Raw genomic sequence first — 15,522 nt, forward strand, 5'->3', positions numbered from 1 at the left:
TTTAAGCATGAAAATACAAATATTTTTCCTTTCAATTTATGTGTATAATTTTTTTCAAATGACTACTCAGTTGTTAGGATATAAGCTCTTACTACATGGTTTAGACCTAAATGCTTCACAAATGAAGCTTAGGTGTTTCTTTTGGCCTAAGGACACTGTGAAAAACATTACTGAAACGCTAAGGGCCCAGGAACTGAGAAAGTCTGGGAAGCTCGGCAGCAGGTGTTTTTATGTCTCTGCATCAAGGAGCCAAGAAGGAGTTCCCAGGGCAGGCCCAACCTGGTCCCAGGAGGCAGGCAGAAAACACTCAGGTCTATGGAGGGCACACTTGGGCACACAGCGGCTGACAGAACAGCTGCTCCCCACCCCCACCCCATCCCATGCCTGAAGAGAAGTGGTTGCACACCAGCTCCCTCTCAGCTAAGAGCCAGGGCACATCTGTGCCAGCTTCACCCCAGGCTCCCAGGATCTCCTCTGAATTCCCTCCCTAAAAACCTCTATTCAGCACTGACCTCGTGAACAAAACCCAAAGCCAGCCCAGAAGCCAGCCAGGCCGGCAGGGGACTTCCACACATGCTCGGACTTGGGCAATGTCCACAAATCAAACCATTAATCCACAGAGAGAGGGAGCAATGGGAATCTGAGTGAGGGCTTCACTGACAGACAGCCCATCCACAGAAAGGCCAGCTGGGCTTTTTGGGTGAAGATTTGCATGAAAATAACTCCTTTGTTCCCAAGGAGTCTTGCCTGCTCTACTCCCTCCCTCCATTCTTCCCTGAAGTCATAATCCTCAGTTGGTGACATCACTACAGTTGATACAATAGCTAACCAGGGTGATGTCACAAGATTCAACTTTTGTCCTTTGGGGTGGGGTGCTGGGATACAGAATGGGACAAAGGGCTGGAACAGAATAAAGTTACAGAACTGGAATTTGCTTTTTCATGCTAATTTCCCTGGAAATGAAGAGCAGTGACTCAGAAAAGGAAAGGCAAACTGCTGGCAGCAAGGCTGTATGCAGACTGTCTATATCAACTCTATATCAACTGGAGAGCGGTAGGGGTGAGGGGTGAAGGCAGAAAGGAGACAAAAGAAAGGAGTTTTCACTTTTAGATTAGCCAGCCAAATATGAAGATGTTCTCAGTCTGGCCAAGTCCAGGATCTTCTCTTCCCATCACCCGTCACCCGGGCCCAGAGCAAGCAGAGAAAAGTGGAAATGCAGAAAGGCTCCAGGCTGGAATGGTCTCTGGAACTTAATGTTTGGGATATTGTGTTGAGTTCTGGACTCCACGCTGTCAAAGGGACAGACTTGGTTTGGACCGAATCCTGAGGATAGCGACCAGGATGGAGGGGGCACTCAGAGGCATGTCACGGGAGAAATGACTAAAGGAATGGAGAATGTTTACCCTGGAGAAGACAAGATGGGATGGAGGAAGCGGGTAATTGCCTTGAGAATTCTGAAAGGCTCTCATGTGAAAAAGGATTATATGTGTTTTCTATGGCTCCCAAAGAGAACTCAGACATGAGAAGATCTAGAATGGACAAAATGAGGGAGAATTTTTTATTCCTAAATTGTAATTAAAGACTATAAGTTCTTTCTAATTCCCAATTTCTTCATTGAGACTGTGCTCTTGAGGACAAAGACTGTCTTGTTCACTTGTATATCCCAGAACTTAGGGTAAATAGCACACAGTAGGTGTTTATTAATAGTTGTCAAATAAATGAACAAATGAAGCTATAAACAATGGTCTGAGGAAGTTGTGGTGTTCACAAGGGCTCACTCTTTCGAAAGGTATTTTTTTAATCCATGCCACTCAATTAAAATGCTGGGGAATAACAGCAGTGAATGAGGGAGAAAAGGTTAGTCTATTTCCCCTTTCCCACTGCTTTGTAGTTTAGCACAGAGGACATGTAGGGTCCCTTCCCTATTGAGATTCCTTGGTTTTAGAGATGACTAAAAAAATGGACACTGGGAGGAAAGAGGACCCCAAAGGCCACAGATGAACCCTACCTACCACCTCTACTGTTACTAACAAGCTTAGAAATCTAGACTGAGCTCAGGCTGCCTTCTGAGCTAGGGAGAGGCCTCATGCAGAGACAACAGTGTGCTGGACCAGACCAGACTAGAGCAACTGGCTGCGTATTTATTAAAGCGCCCCTATCCCCACCACCACCAGACAAAGTAGGCTCCTGTGTGAACCCAGGCTCCCTTAGCCCAGCAGTAGGTAAGTATGGTCCAGCTAGGTAACATGAGGTATTTTCAGATACCTTCACTTCTCTTAAGGAGCTTATAATTTCCCCATCGACCTTGGGCATTTATCCTGCTAGAGGACATCTGAATGACAACATAGTTATTACTGACCGACTTTCAAAGAAATAATTCCAAGATCATCTTTGTCTAGCTTGTGCTAGGGCTGTAGGCTTGGTTCCAACCGTTAAGGGCAAGAGAGTTATAACTACAGGTAATGGAGCAGATTATTTAACAATCATGATACACAGACTCACGATATACCAAACATTCTCCTTTTCAAAGTAGTCCTTAGGGGCTTGAATGTTTATTCCAATACATTCTCAAAACATTTCTGAAACTCCCATTTGGAAACTTTGGAGTTTCAGAGGCTTTGGAACATGATTTGAATTTTCTCTGAAGGAAAATCTGCATTCTTCAAGGGTGCTAACTCATTCAGAGCCATATGACCAAAAAAACCCCACGAACTAGAGAAAACCATCTTAGGTCAGAATAAACAGTAACTGCCAGTGTACTGGAGAAACTTCATATCAAGGGGGATGCGTATGGAAACTGCCCCAAATCTCCACTTTTTAGAGTACAGCAGTTGTTTACTTGGAGGTCCCAGAGACCTGTGATTATCTAATAAACCCCAAGAACTTCTACGGGAAGTTTGTAAGAACATAAGTTTCTGTCTACTATTTTAGGGTTTTCCTTTTAGGGGGTTCACAAGCTACTCCACAGACTCATATTAATAGTCCTTATCCTAAAAGCTTCTGCACAGGAAAGGAAACAGTCAACAAAACGAAGAGGCAACCCACGGAATGGGAGAAGATATTCGCAAACAACACTACAGACAAAGGGCTGATATCCACAATCTATAAAGAACTCCTCAAACTCAACACTCAAAAAATAGATAGTCACATCGAAAAATGGACAGAAGATATAACAGACACTTCCCCAAGTGGCTAACACACACATGAAAAAATGTTCATCATCATTAGCCATCAGAGAGATTCAAATCAAAACCACCTTACCAGTTAGAATGGCCAAAATTAACAAGACAAGAAACAACAAGTGTTGGAGAGAATGTGGAGAAGGGGGAACCCTCTTACACTGTTGGCGGGAATGCAAGTTGGTGCAGCCAATTTGGTAAACAGTGTGGAGATTACTCAAGAAATTAAAAATTAAATTAAAAAGAAATTAAAAATTAAAAATAGAGCTACCCTATGACCCTGCAATTGCACTACCGGCTATTTACCCCAAAGATACAGATGTAGTGAAAAGAAGGGCCATCTGTACCCCAATGTTCACAGCAGCAATGGCCACAATCACCAAACTATGGAAAGAGACAAGATGCCCTTCAAAAGACGAATAGATAAAGATATGGTCCATACATACAATGGAATATTATGCCTCCATCAGAAAGGATGAAAACCCAGCTTTTGTATCAACATGTACAGTACTGGAGGAGATTACGCTGAGGGAAATAAGAAGAGAAAGTCAATTATCATATGGTCTCACTTACCTATGGAGCCTAAGGAATAACATGGAGGACATCAGAAGGAAAGGAAAAGTGAATTGGGGGAAATCGGAGGGAGGAGATGAAGTGTGAGAGCCTGTGGACTCTGAGAAACAAACTGAGGGTTTGGGGGGGGTGGTTGGGGGATGGGTGAGCCTGGTGGTGGGTATTAAGGAGGGCATGTATTGCATGGAGCACTGGGTGTGGTACATAAACCATAAATCTTGGAACACTGAAAAAAAAAACAATTTTTTTAAAGATTTTATTTATTTATTAATTGTCAGAGAGAGAGCGCACGCACGCACAAGTAGGCAGAGTGGCAGGCAGAGGCGGAGAGAGAAGCAGGCTCTCTGCTGAGCAAGGAGCCCGATACAGGACTCGATCCCAGGACCCTAGGATCCTAACCTGAGCCAAAGGCAGCAGCTTAACGGACTGAGACACTCAGGCGTCCCACATACTGAAAAAGCTTTTAAAAATTTAAAAAAAAAAAAAAGAGTCCTTATCCAGGGGCACCTGGGTGGCTCAGTGGGTTAAAGCCTCTGCCTTTGGCTCAGGTCATGATCTCAGGGTCCTGGGATCGAGCCCGGCATTGAGCCCAGCATTGGGCTCAGCAGGGATCCTGCTTCCCCCTCTCTCTCTGCCTGCCTCTCTGCCTACTTGTAATCTCTGTCTTTCAAATAAATAAATAAAATCTTAAAAAAAAAAAATAGAGTCCCTATCCTAACCCATTTTACTTTCCTCATAAATGCAAACATCATTCTGAATGGAGGTCTACAGAGCTCAGCAGATATGTCAACGCTGGGCACAGAGAGAGATGACTTGGAACAAAGTACCCTCCTCTCCTGAGTCCTTGCAGCACCATGGTTCAAACTCACCTCAGTGTGAAAATTAAGAGAAAGAAACCTAATTTAAAAAGGAGTCAGGAGGCCAGAAGTGGGAGCCCTCACAACTGTAGGCCCAACAGAAGTCTACAGTACTTTAGCTACTTTCCTGTCCCAGCAGGAGGAAAGAAGGTTTTTCTCCTCCCCCAGCAACTGCCCAGCCAGTAAGAGGCTGTCACAATTGAGCCAATAAAAAGCCACTACATTCTGAAACCCCCAGTTGACTCCAACAGGCTTTTTGTCATAGCAGTCCTGCCCAACTTCCCCTTTCCCTCAAGAAAAGAACATCCCAGCTCCTGAGTAGCTCAGTCTGTGAAGCCTCCAACTCTTGATTACAGCTCAAGTCATGATCTCAGGGTTGTGAGATGGAGCTGGGCATGGAGACTACTTAAGATTCTCTCTCCCTCTGCCCTTCCCCGTCACACAGACCCCCACCCCCATGCACACTCTCACACACTCTCTCTCAAAAAAAAAAAAAAAAAAGTTCCTCTCCTTTGTTCTTTGGAATTGCCTATGGTTTTGCCATACCTTGCTTGTCTTGAACTGCAATTCTCTGCTATTCCTGAATAAACCTCATGTGCTGGTAAGGTTGACAATCCACCATTTACAAACTACTATACTTCACAGGACTTCAGGAGTGTCAGAAATGGTTAAATCCAGGAATGTTAAAGACTCACAAATGCCAAGGGTCCTGGGACTCAAATGTGACATTTTCTAATGTGGTTTATAAACTGGTGCTGGAGACAGTTCCCAAAGAGGAATCAGAACCACCTTTAGGCAGCCACACTCATTTATGTGTAAGTGCGGATATAAAGAGCAAGCAATGGCCCCAGCGTTTACTCTCTCCCCTTTCCCTAAGTGCCCAGTCTTCTTAAGGGAAGCACAGGGAATAGGCCTCCTGCGTCCTTCTGGGCCAGCCAGCAAGCTCATCAAGCAGCTCTCACATACTAACAACCACCCAAGTCACATCTGACTCATGCCATTGCTCTTTGTAATGAGGTATGACATGCGTCTAATCTCTTGTATATTTTCATACGTGTAGCCTACAATTAGGCATTTTTGAGGGATGTAGCTGACTAGTGGTTCTGCTCAGTGACCTATAATTATGCACACAGGCATCAGGGCCCATCCAGGCAGCTATCAGGCTGGAGGCACTCCAAGCTCAGGCCTCATGGAGGAGACTGCTTGGCTCAAAGGATGTGCAGAGAATACTAGTTAACACCAGGCTTCAGAAGGGCCACACTGCTCTTCCTTGGCTGCACATGGAGATAAACCTCCTCCATCCCCTTCACCCCTCTTCCTATCGACTGCCTGGCTCAGCACAGCTCATCCCAAGCCTAAGCATCAGCACCTTCATGGGCCCAATGCCCACAAAAAGGACCACCTTCTTGGACACAGTCTCCACTATCAAGGCAATGGTGACGTAAATCAATTTCTAAAACTCCCCACAAATTTCTCACCTGAGCAAAAATAGGTCACATCCACCAGCCCACAGATTCCTGCAGTCACTGCTGGGCAGCTGGGCTCTTGGGAGTTGACACAGGCCTCTTCTCTGACCCAGCCTCTCTACCACCGGCTCAAGTGGTCTCACTGCTCCTCAGGGCCCAAGAGAGTAATTCTCCCCCATGCAAATGTCCACCACCCTGCTTCCACACTACTTCCCTGACTAGGAAGGAAGAACTGGTTAGCCCGAAGAATCTGCTTCTAGTGACTATTCATATATACACTTGGCTCCAATAAAAACTGGTTTCTTGATTCATTAATAACAGCTCAAATCCCAATTCTAAATATAACCAAAGATGTAGCCCAAAGGAGCCATGAAATACAATTGTGGCCCACAGTTGTGGGGCATACACATTAAGTACAAGCCCAATATCTAAACCACAATTACCGTGCAAGTTTCCCTTCTTCTCCAGCATTGGCTCCACAGTACTGAGGAGTGCTTTATACCTCCCAAAACCACTTGCACATGTTATCTCAGTGGAGGCTACCAAACAAGCCTCAGAGCCTGAATGCAATAGGTACTTCCTCCATTCTTTTTTTAGTAGTCTCTACACCCAACAAGGGACTTAAACTCACTACCCCAAGATCAAGAGTCACATGCTCTACAGACAAAGCCAGCCAGGCACCAGTATTTTCTCCATTTTACAAGGAGACTGAGGAGCAGGGAGGCTGGTCTTGCCCCAAGGTCACTCAAGCAGTAAGTGCAGAACCAGGTCTAGAACTCCTTTGTAGCTGTGTGACCTCAGTTCTTCATATGGCAACAGTTGATACTGTAGCTGCCTCACAGGGTTTATTGTAAGGATAAATGGACTCACGTATGAAAATTACCTGGAATGGTATTTGGTCCACAGTAAAGACTATGTTGCTTTGTTATGTTACTTTATCGATGCTGAGTATCAGTATTATCAGCAGCACCACTAGAACCCCCAATTCCAAATCTAGAGCTCTTTCCTCCCTATCCCGCTGTGGCTTCACACTGATCACTTAGGAAGTGGTGTCATCTAACCCTGAGTTAGATTTGCTCATTTGCTCATGGAACTTAGAACTCACTGGGCTCTCTATCTTACCAGTCCTCAAACTTCCCCGTATTTTTGTGTGCACACTCATGCATCACCTTTTCCACAAATCTGACTCTCTAGTCTCGGGGACTCTGACATTACTTATGCTGAGTGAGCCACCACTCTGTGGCTCGCCCTGTCTGCAGTGCCCAACTTTGGCTTGCATCCAACTCCTCATTCGTTCGCTTCCATCAACAATCATTTACTGAGCACCTGGTCTTTATGAAGCACAGGACGGGGTCCTGGGGGAAATGTCCTTGCTCTCCAGATACAGCGGATGAGAAGTTCAATGGAGTGGGATGCACAAGGGGATGACAGCACAGAGGTCCCAGAAAATACTTTGTCTCAAGGCAGCACCACAGAGTTCAGAGAAGGCAACACCGACATGAGTTTTAGAGAGTGACCAAAGTTTCCTAGGCAGACGAGGAGAGAGAAGGGCATTCTGAGAGGAGAGAACAGTATTTACACAGAGATACAAATCAGAATCATACAGAGTACGATAATATCATAATGTCAGCATGGAGGGGCTGTGCGTGTGTGTGTGTGCGTGTGAGAGACAGAGACAGAAACAGAACAAGCTATGAGAGAGGACAGTGTGAGAGTGTGAACCCATACTGCCTGGGAGTGGCAGGCAGCTGGGACAACAAACATCAAATCTGCCTTTCCAGGGTCTGAGGGGCAATCTTGACTCCCCGGGGATGCTCACAGTGTTCCAAATCTCTATACAAAATCCTTTAACAACTGTTTTCTCTCTCTTTCTGTCTCTCCTTCTAAAGAAGAGCTATTTATCCCTATCTTCATTTCTGCCCTGCTCTGAGCCCTGAGTTTTAGTGCCAATGCTTTTACACAAATCCAGTTTCACGTCCTGAGTGAAATATAATTTCATTGGAATGTAATTCTGAAATGATCTCATTGAAAAAGCACATCCAGCAAAGGCCATGAGCAAACTCTGGGCCAGCCCATTCACACCCAGAGCCAAGGAGATTGCAGACCCCTTTCCCTTAAATGGAGAACGTGCCTGGGGCCCAAAACAAAGCACACCAGCTGCCCACGGACATTATCCTGCCCACAGCCAGCCTGCCTGCTTGCAGACTGAGGCCTGGGCGGATACGATGGATACGAGATACTCCGCACTACACAAGGACAGACTCAAGAGAGCATCCAAGCAAACAGGTCTCACCACACTGATGTTTCCTGTGTCCCTCAGGAGGGCTCTTGCTCCAGGCCATGAAACATCAGCTCAAACTATTAACACTCCCCTATTCTCAGACAGAAGAATGTCCAGGAGCCAAGCTGCTAGGGACCATCCCCACAGTGACCTGCCTTCCCAAACACCAAAACTCTGCTGCTATCTGATTCTACTGAGAGCATCAGAAATTAGGGTATTTGACTCTGAAACCAGATGTCAAAGCCAGGTCTAGCCTAGTGCAGCAGAGCTGAGATACAGTGGAACTAGGGAAGAAACAATGTACTCTGATGGGACTTTCAGAACTCTTAGCTGAAAAATCTCCAAGTTAAGATCTTTGGAAAATATATCCTTACTCCAAATCTGTACTCCCCCTCTCCCACTCCATGAATCCTCATAAAATGGACCAGTAGGGGAAGAAAAAAAAAAAAAAACTAATGGCTTGCAGGGTCTACAGGAACTCTCTGTACTATCTTTACAACTTTTGTGTAAATCTATAACTATTCTAAAATAAAAAAGTGTATTAAAATAAATGGCTTGTCATGGTTTCCTCTATAAGGAATAATGGAAAAGCGTGATCTTGGATATAAATTCCAGCTCTGCCTCTACTAGCTGGGAGTTCCCAACCTCCCAAAATTTTGGTTTCTTCCTCAATTATATAGAAATGACAGTTCCCACCGTGAAGTGTGGTTGTGCAGGTGAAGTGAGGCATTGCGCAAAAAGAATTTACCGCCGCCTGAGGTGCTTTCCTTCCCGGCAGGAACCGTTTCTCAGTGCATTCAGCCTTCACCTGGGGTTGGGTGGGAGGCCCTGCCTCCCCTCCACAGTCAGACCTGTCTCTATGAGTTACAGCCTCTTCCAAATCCAGCATCACACTTTAAGCCCATTGTAATCGCCCAAAGGGCTGACGGCTGCCGCACAGCGAGTTCCAACTAGTGAAAGCACACCACTGGAAACATGTTCTTCTCCTTCCTGCTTTCCTTCTTCCAGGAGGATCCAACGTCACCATTAGGAGCTAGATTCCTGAGGCTCACAGAGGTCAACCACAAGGAAAGGCAGAAGTTGAGGAGTAGGGCTTCAGTATAATTAGCTTTCCATGGTGGGGTGTGGACAGGAAAGAAGCGTGTTCTCAAAAAGTTACCACGAAAGATTCCTCACCCTCAGCAGCACCACACCACCCACCATGACCATCCACCACCACCCACTAATATCCACCACCATTCACCACTCCCACCCCCCAAAACCTCTCCCTTGTACCTTGTTCCCCACCTTGGCCGGTCACCCCATGAAGCTGGGCTAATAAACTACAAATCCACCAAGCCGATGCAGAGTAAGTTCCCCAAAGCCAGGAGATAAGCCCCAGCGCTGGGCATGAAGTCACACCCAAAAGCCCTGGTGCCAGACTCTCAAGCCTCAGCCACCCTGACTCTTGGCTTCATGATGTGTTCTCTAGTTTTTCCCCTAGGAAGACTGAGGTAAGAGGACAGGATCCCATCCTGGTCTTGTGAGTGAATGGGCTAGAGGCCAAGGAAAGAATCAGGTGAAGAAAGGTATGGCTCTAATGTCACGTTATCTCTGAAAATCACTCACAAGAATATCAGATCCTTTAATAACTCTCCTAAACCAAAGCAGAAGTTCAATCTCACCCTGAAAATTTAGTGTCCAAATAAGGGAGCAGTCAGTGCTAGAACAGCTAGCCTGTTCCAACTTGGAAAAGCCCTGTGAGAGAAGCAGTTCCCAGGCTTAAGATTCCAGTGACAGGTTGTAACCCCTCGTCGCACTAATGGGCACATTCTAGTGGCTAATTTCTCTGACCTTCCAGATGGCTGGATTGGGGACACACCCCAACTGAGGCCAAAGGACATTAGTTCCTGGCAGGGAGCATGCAGAAACTCAGCAGCCCAGCTGAGCCAGATAACAGCACCAGCTCCAGCAGATTCAAGGACGCATTTTGGGAAGCAGAGCCCAGGAAGAAGATGTCCTTGGAGCCATTTCTTATTTAACCAAATAAAAGCCAAATATAGCCAAATATTAAGAAGCTAACTATGTCATCTTCTGTGCAATTTTTCTCTAGCTTATCACCTCGCACTAAATAAATGTGAAGTATTACTATTATCATTACTAGTTTCCCTTTATTCTTCCACGTCTAGTCCTCTCTGCTCATAAATGACAGACTAAGCATCCTAGAACATCAATATCACTATGTCCTTCCTCTGGGCTCCTTAACTGCCAATCATACCAGACCCAGATTCCCCCAGGTTTTCCTGAACCCTATCAAAGGCTACCAACCCATCATACTTCTCTCTTCTTCCTTTCTCCCCTTCAACCATCCCACATCATACCACCACACCCTCCATTCCCCTCCACACAAAGACACCCAGACCTGCACACAGACACACATACAAATACACTTCTCTCTCCAGGCAGAATACCTCCTGCTGCAAACATGTCCATTTCTGCCTCCATGTCTTTGTGCTCAAACCACTTCCAGCCTGGAGTACTTTCCTTCCTCCCTTATCATCCAAATCCTATCCAAACTTCAAGGCCCAGTCTAACATCGCTCACGAGCTTAGGTTGGGAAACCGCTCAATCCACAAACAATGACCATGCAGTTCCTCTCTACCAGGCAGGAGGCCAGACACTGAGGACACAGTATGGAAAACAACACAACCCTCCATGCTGTTAACTGGTGGGAGGGGCTTCAGCGTCAACCTCCCTGCCCACTTGGAACTGTGCAGGTAGGGACGTCAAAAACCAAACGTCACTGGCGACTTGTTGTGAAAATTGTTGGGGCGGAGACGGGGGTGAGAGATTAAGTCCAGTTCTTTGAGGTCTTCATGCCTCCCCCTTAAGCCTCTCCACGAAGCCAGCCAGGCTTGATGGTCTAGAACATAGTTTATTACAAGAACCAGCATTCTCTCTGACCACTTGGAGGAGTACTACCTCTTGTTTTGGAGTTTTATCAACTTCAGAGGTGGACTGAATCCCACCCCATTCTATAACAGCCCTAGTCAACTATGCCACCTAAACCAAGGAATGGACAGAAGGTGACCAAGTCTCATCAAGAGCTCCCAGACTTTGCACCACCGTGACTACACAGTTGATAGAGGTCACATGGGAGGCAAGCCCTTGCAGCCACTCCAGGGTCATGTGCAATCCCCAGACCCTGACAGTAACTCTATTCCTCTCTCTCCTATTCAAGAAAGGCTATCAGCATATAAGTCAGACTGCTGTTATTACAGCATAATATTATAGACCTTCTAAATTAAAAAATGGGTAACCCATGCACATGTACCTTGAACCTTTAACTCCTGTAGGAACAAATGCAGTAACTCCATGAGACATATCATATCATTGCAGTCTCTTTTTTTCCCCCCTGAACAGAAACAGAAAATGTTCTCCAGATGTAATCTTAAATGCCTTTTGGACCCAGTAATAAAGGAAGAGAGAACACCTAACCCACCCCTAGTTACATTTCCAGCAACAGAGACTCATAGTCTTCCTCATTACCTATGCTCCTCCCAGTCTATCTGGAACTCAAGTCTCTAAAAAGCTCATCTCACATGAGACACAATTGTTAGTTCTTATGGCACTAACCATTCAGCATCCTGCTAGTAGGACTACCCTCCCCAGCAAGGCTAAATGGGTCTCAGTCCATGCTAGGGAAGATCACAGCTTTCGGGACATTACCCAAAACACTAGGCACATGTTTAAGTGCGCAGACCCTGGGGGGCTTTAACAGGTCAAGACCACCAGAAATGCCCCAGCCTCTGCCCATCAATGTACACCACATGTAGCATCACAAGGGATCAGTGAGCAAAAGGCCATAAAAGAAAGGCAGGACAGACAGGAAGAAGCTGCCAGCAGCCTTCAGATCAGCAGCATTTCCCTCAGAGGAGTATCTGCCTGGGGGAAGCTCTGCATCCAAGTTTTAACAAGCACCGTCTTCGACACCTGTGGTATCCAGGCAGTATCTAACCCTACTCGAGAGCCCAGGCGCCCCCAACTCAGCTACCCTATTGCCAAAGGCTAGAGGAGGATCCAGCATACTCAGTATCTTCAGAAACTTAGCTACACGTTTTCAGTCCCCTTCCACCTCAGCCCCCACTCCTGCCCCTGACAACTCAAATTTTCAGTCTCTACATATGTGTCTATGTGCCTGTGTGTCTGTGTTTTATTTACACTACCCATGTCTGTTGCTAGCAACAGAAACAAAGTACTTTAAGGCAGAAAAGGCAAGTCAGCCAACTGGCTTGCTGCTCCCTGTCCTGCTTCCAGCTCGGGAAAGAGGCTGGTGAAGGATCCTTCAAGCTCCAATCTACCACGTGTGCCTACAGCTCCTACGGATGAGGGGAACTGGCACGGTGCCAGCTTACCCCAAGCTGGCCACTGCTCTGTGGGGCCCCAGCCATCAGCCCTCCGTCTTCTTCCCTGGAGGCCAGGCCCTGTAAACCTCGTTCCCTTACCTGCCTGGATGCTGAGTATATTTGAACTCAGAGTTTCAAAAGCCAGAATTTAGGAGACCCACTCTCTTCTTTTGTACACTAGGCAATTGTAAAGATGAACAGGCATTGCCTCCCCAGACCCAAACACTGGAGAACCAGCCCATGACCAAGTTTCCCGTCTTCAGTTCTTCTGCTACTGATGATCTTCCAAGTTCTAGTATCAGGCTCCTCCATAAAAGCAATGGTAATTACTGATCACTGCTTTGTTTTCAGCACAGGGGGAAAAAAAAAAAAAAGCCATGAGATGTGATTCTTACACTCAAGGAGCTCACAGACTAACTTAGGGAGACAAGATAACAGTAGGAAATAATAATTCAAATGTGAGATACAGAGTAAAAGTACTCTAAAGTACAATGGGCAGGAGCAGAGGGGCTAGAGTAGCTCAGGATAAGTTTTCTGTGGGAGACGAAATGTGAGCAAGACCTTAATGGACAAACAATAGTTGGACAGAACGAGACAGGAGGCAATTTGAGATGAAGAGTTAGACTATGACTCAAGGTCCCAAGGCAGGAAGAATGGCAAATATCATGCCCACATGTTTTCCCATATCCAACTGAGGCTCAGCCCTGGGAGGTACGGAGGAAAAGGACTGGCCTCACTTGATGAAAATAAAACCCTCCCCTCAGGGTCACCATGCTCTCCAATCCCTCTGCTCCTACCTCTGCCAAGAGCATTCTCAGTGTTTCCTTTTTCTGTACTACTTTGAAATCCTCTCCCCTACAGTGCACAGAATGTAGCCAAGCCAGCCTAACTCCCTAAACCTGAAACATCCTGCTGGAACTCTTGGTACTCAAGGCTCCTGCTCCCACCGTGGGACACGCTTGGTGCTTCACCCATTGCAATGTGGGTCAGGAGACTGGTCTATTCCTCCACAGGGCCAGGTCAAGCTAAGTCTGATTCTTTACTCACCAGAACAGAAGAAGCGGTAGGAAACCTTAAGGACAGACTCTGCTAAGCCAGGGGAATTCACATTTAACATTCCTTCCATTCACACTTAGAATCATATGTGCATTCAATTAATACATAGTGAACACCAATTTGTGTAAATTAATGTGCTTACTGCTGGTGGGACACCAGGCCTGGGTCCCCCCTCAGAGAGCAAACATTCCAGTAAGGTGGATAGAACAGAAACAGAAACATAATACATACCAGGAAGACTATTCTAAGGGCCACCGGAGAGAAGAAATGGTGTGGATTTAGGTAGACAGGGATTACTTCCAACTGAAGAAGCAGGAGGGATTCCTAGAGAGGGCTGCCCTTACACTGGGCAGGGAAGGTCAAATGGCAAAAGAATGAAGGGGCAAACCTGGGTGGATGGAACTACATGAGCAATGTCTTGGAGGCAGGGAAGCAGAAGACATATAGAAGACGGCAAAATGTTCAGCCTGGTGGGAGTTTAACTGGAAGTAGATCAGGGAAAAGGAGAAGTGGAAAGAATAAGAAATGTCAGCTCTCAGAGGCCTTTGAGAACCAAGCTAAAGGGTCTTATCTTTTGTCCAGGAAATCATACAAATTTTCTGAGAAAGGAAAGATGCATCAGGAACTGTGCTTCTGAAAAATGAAGCAGCCCTCAGAAATCTAGGGACCATGGCAGCAAAATCAGATTATGGAGCCCACCAGGACTGAAGAACCCAGGAAGAAGAGAGGGAGGGAACTCAGGTAATCCAGCACATGACTGGAGTTCTTATCTTTGGGGTTTGGTCTGAAAAGGAAAATAAATGGGCAGTCCAGAGGGCGGTCAGAGCCTCCACAGGCAGGGAAAGGTCAGAGAATCAGCTGTCCAGAGGGGACAATGAAGAGTGGGAGGTGTAAACATTCAGAAGACTGGGGAACGAAGGGAATTTCAGAGCTTAGGATCCTGTAAGCGGAACGGCTCCAGGTGATGAGGTCAAAGGTACAGTCACCGTAAGAGGATGGAGGATGAAGTCTTTAGACTGAAAAGACTGAGGGGCAGTATGAATTTTCAAGCAGGAATCCACAATTCATCACACCCTCAAATCTCTAGCCCTTTCTCCTTCCACTGGACCTACTTGTAAAGCCCTGACTCGGGATCAGTTTAACCATCAGCATTCTTTGTTTCCTCATGAGGGCAGCTAAAACCCACTGGTCAGAAATTAACACATCTAAAACGTGTCTCAAAGGTCTTTTTTTTTTTTTAATATTTTATTTATTTACTTGAGAGAGAGACAGTGAGAGAGAGCATGAATGAGGAGAAGGTCAGAGAGAGAAGCAGACTCCCCATGGAGCTGGGAGTCCGATGCGGGACTCGATCCCGGGACTCCAGGATCATGACCTGAGCCGAAGGCAGTCATCCAACCAACTGAGCCACCCAGGCGTCCCTGAAAGGTCTTTTAGAGAGATATTGTGAAGGATTTATGGATGCAATGGTATATGATGCCTGGAATCTGCTCCCCAAATCCAATGGAGAAGGAGGGGTAAGTGGACAAGGATGGAAATAAAACAAGCTAGGCCAAGCACTGATAAGAAAAGCTGAAGATGGATGATGGATATATGGCTGATCATCTTTGATTTTCTCTATGTTTGTGTATGTTTGACACTTCCCACAATAAAAAGTTTAAAAAATAACACCAGTTAAGTGGAAGATTGATGGGGAATAGTGCCAAAGGTTACCCACAGATTATC

General features: G+C 46.1%; 1 protein-coding gene across 6 annotated transcripts in view; it reads right to left on the reverse strand.

Moving 5' to 3' along the window:
- DENND2B (DENN domain containing 2B) overlaps window positions 1-15,522 on the reverse strand; it is a 148,818-nt gene that overhangs the window by 65,741 nt on the left and 67,555 nt on the right. The window contains exon 1 of one of the 6 annotated variants that reach the window (XM_032359638.1): window positions 513-787. The exons of the other annotated variants lie outside the window; for them this stretch is intronic. The gene's annotated coding sequence lies outside the window, so the exon portion shown is untranslated. Of the gene's footprint in view, window positions 1-512; window positions 788-15,522 lie in introns of those variants that run through there. 6 annotated transcript variants of the gene reach the window in all.

This window comes from Mustela erminea, chromosome 9, assembly GCF_009829155.1.
Source record: "Mustela erminea isolate mMusErm1 chromosome 9, mMusErm1.Pri, whole genome shotgun sequence".
NCBI classification, from domain to species: domain Eukaryota; kingdom Metazoa; phylum Chordata; class Mammalia; order Carnivora; family Mustelidae; genus Mustela; species Mustela erminea.